Source organism: Tetrao urogallus, assembly GCF_951394365.1.
Source record: "Tetrao urogallus genome assembly, chromosome: 6".
Lineage (NCBI taxonomy): Eukaryota > Metazoa > Chordata > Aves > Galliformes > Phasianidae > Tetrao > Tetrao urogallus.
This window is the reverse complement of record NC_136819.1, coordinates 35,915,723-35,923,601: the sequence shown is the minus strand read 5'-3', so window position 1 is coordinate 35,923,601 and position 7,879 is coordinate 35,915,723.

Here is a 7,879-nt window from a genome sequence, read left to right as displayed (position 1 = left end):
GAATCTCATAGTGGCTCACTTAACATACTCCTACACATTTGAACATGTGCCTGGCTTTTTCCATCTCCACGATTACCTGGTATCTGCTTACACTATCTCAAATCTAGGGAAGCCTTTACTGAACACCATCATCTGCTTTGGGCACCCAGGTCCCCAAATGTGGTGTTGCTGTATGCTGTCCAGGCTTGAGCTTCCTTGAAGTTGCTACTGACTTTCCACTGGGCTTAGTCAATAAATAGCTACTAACCCTCTGACTTGCCAAGAAAGGCAGTGAAGTAAGTGTGAAGTACGATTGATCTGTTTATTGACATTAAGTAAAAATAACTAGATGATCTTAAATATCCCTTCCAACCTAAGTCATTCTATGATGCTATGAACTAAGCCTAATTATGGATTTTTTTTGTGCAGGAAAGGTGCAGATCATGGTCAGCATGTCTAATGGTTTTATTTGGTCCCACTACAGCATCCTGACATGCTAACACTTCATTGTCAAGCAGACAGTGAAAAAAAAAAAAAAAGACGAAACTCAACACAATTATTTAACAGCTATCTCTATGGAGAGATAATGGAAAACATGAATAAAGGACAATTAATCCACTGTGAGAACGATTTGGGAACTTGCTTAGGCCACGCTGTTAGTTGTGGGAACACTGGCTTGTCTATCCAATTAATGCTTTAAAAATATATGAATTAAATCATAATTAAAATCAGCATCTTAATCGCTGGCTTCCACTGATAGTAATATTTTGCATTTATTCTGTTTTTTAAGTAATTGACAACACTGTTGTTCCACAAAGTCTTTCTCCATTAAAGCCCCTTATCTAGCAGTAAAGTCACCACATTGTGCCTACAGCACTCCGACTCCTTTTCACTTTTTCCAAAGGACTCTGTAAGCCACAATAAAAATAATTCTAGCACTTAAGAAAGTATTGACAGTATCATTTTTTCCACAACATTAGAAAAATCTTCTTAAGAGCCTATCTTAAGATAGACATTCACTATGTGCAGTCTCAGGTTTTCCTTTCTGCACTCCTTTTTGAAAGGTTCACTGGGGGAAACTACTGCTGGCTGTGAGGAAACAACAAAGCATATATGAAAAGGCAGTTTTTAATAATACTTGGTGGTGGTGGTGGTTTTTTTTTTGTTTTTTTTTTTTTGTTTTTTTGCCGAGCTGCAAGTGGTTTGTGCTGTGCTGAAGGTTGCCATCATTTTACCAGCCAAGAGAGTGGGAGCCACGTGTCAAAGAGTGTGAAACTGCCCCCGCCCTGTTCAGACAGCAGGACAGGAGCTTGGAGTTTAAGAGGAATGGTGCATCTCAGTGTGAGCTGAGTGCAAGTCTGGAAACTGGTCTGGATTCTGACTGTAAAACTTTTAACATGATTATTACTTCATACCATCAATTTTTGTTGCTACCATGAAGCTGGGAAGCTTGCTCTCAGCACTTGAGGCAGGAAAAAATTTAAAGAATAAGACCAACTGCCTATCAGAGGATCAAATGTACGAACAAGATCCTCAGAAGTGCATCTTAATTAAAACTTACTCACAAAAAAGAAATTCGAATTCTAAATAGAATAAAGCATTTGTCCTGCCATGAGAATGTCTGGAACTGTGCCTAGAACAGACCAATTGCAGTTTACTCTTACAAGTGAGTCTGCAACTGTTTGTGTAAATTGTGTGAACTGTTAATTTTATAACTTGTTATGAACATGTATTTTACATTTTAAGCAGCCAAAGTAATACTGAGACAGTACTTGCCCAGAATAACATCTGACAAACATCTTATAAAATTGATGCCAAATACTACTTTAATTTTGTGAAGAATTTTATTAGAAACATATTATTTTAAGAAAAGAAAACAAATCTTTGATGCTTTATTATCAAGCCATTCAGAAGAAAATCTGGGAACAGTGCTTTCACGGTTCTGTATCAGGAGGAGAAATAGCTTTAACTAGATATGGTAAATGATCAGTTCTGCATGCTGTGATTAGGACAGCTTTGGTAAATACATGTACAATAACATGTTCAAGATCATGAACATCTGTTCATAATCATCAAACTCAGAAAAAAGAAAAAGATTACATTTATATTTACTTTTTATCTCCCAACAAACCAAATCTAGAACTTTTTACTGTGATCTTTATTTTTTATTTAGTAATAAATTAATAAATAGCAAAGTAGATGCTATATGTGCTTCAACAAAACTGAGGAAATTTTTGTGATACACATAAGCATTTAGGTATGCAGAGGTCGCATAATATTCATGACCTGGCTGCTCACGATTTTATAATCAATTAATGTATATATTTTTGATAAAATAATTATATTGATACAACTACGATAAAATAATTATATTGATACAACTACTGGAGTGGATGTAATTGTAGCAATTTTAATGTGCCTTATATTTGATAGAATATTCTCCTTCTAGTTCAAAGAAATCAAGATTATACTACGTATGTAAATGCACCAATGCCTGTGAGATAGAAAGAAAAGGGCAGAAATATGCTGTTTTAATTATCTTAAATAGTTCAATGGAAGACACTGTGACTTCTCACTCAGGCAGTTTTAAAAATCTTGGGTTTGTTTGTTAGCATGGATTTAGCTTGAATTGTGCAGTAATACAAGGACAATGAAAGCAGAGCACCATAATTCTTCAAATAAGGCAGGACAGTTAAAATGCACTTTCATTGAGCCCCTCCACATTTTTGGTTGGTAGGAATGGAGGTAAAATAAGATAAAGTGGAAGGATTTGGGAGAGTTGGTTGATGCAAGATTCAACGTGAGTCTGCAAAGTGCATTTGCAGCCCAGAAGGCCAACCATATTTTAGGTTGCATCAAGAGCAGTGTGACCAGCAGGTCAAGAGAGGTGATTCTGTCCCTCTACTCTGCTCTCGTGAGACGCAACCTGGAGAGCTGCATCTGGTTCTGGGGCCCCAACACAAGAGGACATTGAGCTGTTGGAGTGGGTCCAAAGGAGGGCCACAAAGATTATCAGAGGACTGGAGCACCTCCTCTACGAGGATAGGCTGAGACAGCTGAGGATCTTCAGCCTACAGAAGAGAAGGCTCCTGGGGGATCTTATGGTGGCCGTCCAGTACCTGAAGGAGGTCTACAGGAAAGCTGGGGAGGGACTTTTCATAAGGACACATAGCAACAAGATGAAGGGAAATGGCTTTAAGCTGGAGGAGGTTAGATTTAGACTAGATATTAGGAGTCTTCTTCTTCTTAAGGTTTTTTTTTTTTTTTTTTTTTTTTTTTTTTTTTTTAAATATCACACTCAATTCTTATTTTCCTTGGAAGAAGAAGAAGTGTGAAAACTCAGCAACTGCAAACCAGCAGTGAAGATGGAGAGGATGAAGACTGTCTTGAACACTTCACCTCTGGCTTTCTTCTTTATCATCACCTATGCTAATATTAAATGAGAGCGTGATGTCTATGAGAAATCAAAAACTAAGTAAATATTTTAATCATTTTAGTAAAAATCCTTTTAATACTAAGAACTTTTTGGTGTGGCAAACTCTTTCTAAGGGCTGTCTGACTTGCAATCCCAAGCAATACACCCAGCTCAGCTACAGCTTTAGTCTTCTGGCTGGTGGGTGGATATTGTCTTGGACAGATTGTGTTTTATTATGGTGCACTCAGACAGACTTACTTCTCTGTAGTTGGGATTTACTGTTTAATCCCGGAAAAACTTTGCTATCTGTGGTAACAAAGGATATGGTTTCTGCAGAGAAATATCTGCTTTAAAAATGAATCTTTTCAAAGACAAACAATGTTATTTAGGGTATTTTGTATTTCCTTTTAAATATAAGTGCTGTACGTAGCTCTTATCATTCTGAATCACAAAGGTAAGATAAATCTTTCTAAAGCATGAAAATATATATATGGATTTTGGCACAGTCAGATTCCTAAAAAGGAGTTGGTATTTAAGAATCACCGTGTTTGTGTTTTACAAAAATCCTGTATTAGCAATGTTTACTGCTTTGACACATTTTCCCTGATGCTAGCTGAGCTTTGTTAGTGCCAACATCATTAAAGGCTTGTGTTATTTAGATGTTTTTCCCAAGAAGAGGATTTAGAAGGTCCTCACTGGATCATCCAGTAACAGCCATCGACAGCCTCCCAGAAACGAGGTACTCTTCAGCAGCTGTAAAGCTGCTAGGGTAAAAGGCCAGCCTCAACTTTATCCAAACTAACTGTGAATCTGGAACACAGGTTCTATCTGAATCCTGAATTCAGGATCCATCCAAAGCTGAAACACAGATAGAGAAGAGTGGCCTTGCAGGGAAGCTGCTGAACTGCCCATGCCTTCCCAAAGAGTCTGGTTTTCCCATGTCTCTATCCCATTCTTAGTGTGGTTCTCACAAGGTTTGACCTGAGACAACTCAACTCAGGGACCTGGCAGAAAATTACTCTTTCTGAATTGTTTTGTTTAGGAGTGCTTTTCTGCCACCTTGGCAAGCAGCACTGGTTGTGGATAAACCTGAGGTGTGCCAAAGCAAGTGCAGGAAAGGTGTGGGGGAACAGACGGAACAAGTTGCTGGATCAGCTCAAGCTGTGACATGTACCTTTGCCCTTACATCTGCTTTGAGGATGACATAATATAATGGTGCTGACAAAGGAGCTTGAGCAGATCTTGGAGTAGTAGTTGAGGGAGACATCGCAACACACCAAGCTGCCATGCCTTCTGCCAGAAGTCACTGGTGACAGAAGACAGGTGGGGGTGCAATGCTTTAGCTGCTGCAGGGCAGAACAAAGCCCCCTGTGTGGTGAAGTATGAAAATCTCATTTTTCAGTTTCTAACTGACATTAAGAATACTATTCCCCTTTCTCCCACCGAGGCTTCGGCAATTCAGCTCTTGGTACTGAAACAGTTTGGCTTCCAGAGAGGAAGAATCTGAAAACAGCATCTTTAAAACTCTCTGCTCTAAAGAAATATGCATCCATAAACTCCCAGCAATAAATATAACACTGTGTAACAAGGTGTCCAGGCTTCACTGACATTTACCAATTGTTCTTGTCCTTTAAAACACATCTCCCCAGAATCACCCTGTCTGTGTGGTGCTGCCCTCCTTCTGTCTGTGCACTCCCTCGGTATATAATCTGGAGGCAGGTGCAGGGGGTGGAGGCACACATTGCAGAGGTGCAGAGGGGTTTTGGAAATAAGTTTCTAGAACAGAATCTAAGTAAACATAGAGATAATTTTGGAGGGGAAAATACAAGTTTCCACAGCATAGGAGTGAATAAAATATTACATGGCAGAGGGATAGCTCATATATAATTGAAAGATGTATGGTATTTAATTAAAATGTGGTGATGCCCACATGCCTGTGATACATACACTGCAAACAACCCTTGTATTTGTCCACAGGTGCAGGTGACACCATGAGGTGCCTAAGTACACACCTGATTCATGCTTTTATTGATGACCTGTGCAGCATTGTTACAGAATATGCTGTGCCTTACCCTACCTTTGTCTGGGGACTGTGGAGCAGATCTAAAAGTGCTCAGGAAGGTCACTGCCTGGTCTCACTCTGGCTCTGCTGTTCCTCTTGTCAGGGAGAGAATAGTGGGGACTTCTTTGCTTCCTGCCTTGGCAAGCCCCTGGCTTAGCTTGGGAGCTACTGCAGTCATAGTCCAGCATCTTTCCAGTGTTCTTGTCACTTTTTTCTCCCTGTGGTTTATCTTCATGTGGAAAATTAATGGGTTGGCTGTCACTGTGCTTTGAGTGCTATTTCAGGCTTTAGGGTGTAGGAAGAATCAAGCCATTCTTCAAGAACACAAGCGTGCTGCCCACCAGAAACGCAATGCTGGTGAAAAAACACAGATTTTGTCACATCACAAGTTTGACGTGACAAAAAAGTATGAATGCAACAATGCAACAAGAATGTTTCCTACATGTCCAAATTCATCACATTGGCATTTTGTAGCTGAATTAATCTTGCAGCACTTGCTGATTGCCATAGCTGTGTGTTGCTTATCATGCCTGGCTGATTTTTCAGATAAGCATTTAGGGAATCAGAGTTTTATCATACTAATTATAACCACACTTTAACATGGGTACCTAAATTGAGCCAAGTCCTTGGATAACCCACAGCACATTGCATGTGATTATATCTGATAGTAATACCTTGCATTGGTCCTAGGCAGAAGTGTCAGGGAACATCACCAGTGGAACAGAGGTGTTCTTGGTGTTAGGCATGGGGATGCAAGGAGGACAGGCATGGGATACACCCACCTGCTCAAGCCTCAGGCACAGGCTGTCTGTGGTCCCAGCAGGCAGTCTTGCACCTGAGTAACAGTAATCCCCACTATCACTACAAGCTGGGGAGTGAAAGGATAGAGTGCAGCCCTGCCAAAAAAGACTCAAGGAGGCTGGTAGATGGCAAACTGGACATGAGCCAGCATTGTGCACTTGTGGCCCAGGATGCCAACGGTGTCCTGGGCTACATCAAAGGAAGCATCATCAGCAGGTACTCTGCTCTGGTGAGACTTCACCTGGAGTACTGCATCCAGATGTAGAGTCCTCAGTTCTGGGGAGACATGGACCTGTTGGAGCATGTCCAGAAGAGGGCCACAAAAATGATCCAAAGGATGGAACACCTTTCCTACAAGGGCAGGCTGAGAGAGCTGGGGCTGTTCAGCCTGGAGAAGACAAGGCTCCAGGGAGACCTGAGAGCAGCCTTCCAGTATCTAAAGGGGGGTGATAAGAAGGAAGGGGACAAACTCTCTAGTGGGGTCTGTTATGATCGGACAAGGGGAAATGGATTCAAACTAAAAGAGGAGGTATTTAGATTGCATATAAGGAAGAAATTTTTTATGATAACGGTGGTGCAGTACTGGGAACAGATTGCCCAGAGATGTGGTGAACATGTGGTCCCTGGAGGCATTCAGGGTCTGTCTGGACTGGGCTCTAAGCAACTTGATCTAGCTTTAGCTGTTTCTGTTCATAGCAGGACCAAACATACCTTTAAAGGTCCCTACCAACTCAAAAAATTCTGTGGTTCTGTGATCCCAGACCTGATGGTGAGGGAAGAATGCCCTGCCTAGATGTGGCTTTTGGGGTGAAACTGGACAGGTTCTGGCTTCTGGAGGGCAGCAGAAGTGAAGCTGATCCCCGTGATAGTACCACACACAGACACAGTCACGGTCACAGCCACGGCCACAGGCGTCTCACTGGGAAGATGGCTCTGTGGGACACCGAGTGGGGTGCTGATGGCCTCGCGTAGTTGAGGGGAGAGCAACGCGGCTCTGAGCGGCCGTACTTAATTGACCCCGGTGTACCGAGAGCGCAGCCCGGCCGCCGTCTGCTTTTTGCTCTGACTGAACGGAACGTGAAGCTCAGCAGCGACGGGCTGCCTCGTGTGGCTCTGGCGGTACAGCGGGGTGCTGGCAGCCCAGCCCAGGGGCTGTCTTTGTCACCAGCGCCAGCAATGCAACAAGCCCTGGGGGGTGAATAATTAGGAGAAGAGCTGTTTTATTATATAAATCTGTCACGAAATGTTGTGTTCTTTGCCCTGAGAAGCTGCCCTGATGCCCCATGAAATTTTTTCGTCCGTTATTAAGACTGCCCTTGCAGCGGCTTCGGGAGAGGAATCGAAGCGGCAGCAGCAGAAGGCCCGTGGACATGCCGGACTCGCTCGTAGCCGCGCCGCGCCGCGCCGCCGACATGCCGGCGGAGAATTCCTCAATGGCGCTGGCCCTGCCCCCTCCTCGCAGGGGCTGTGCCGGCTGCTCGCAGGGGCTGTGCCGGCTGCCCGCAGGCCACGCCCGCCCGCCCGCCCGCTCGCTCGCCCGCTCGCACGTGTGGAAATGCTCGCTGCTTGTTCCCCTCGGGTAGGCCCCGCCCCCGAGTGCCTATTGGCTGCAGTGGATGCAG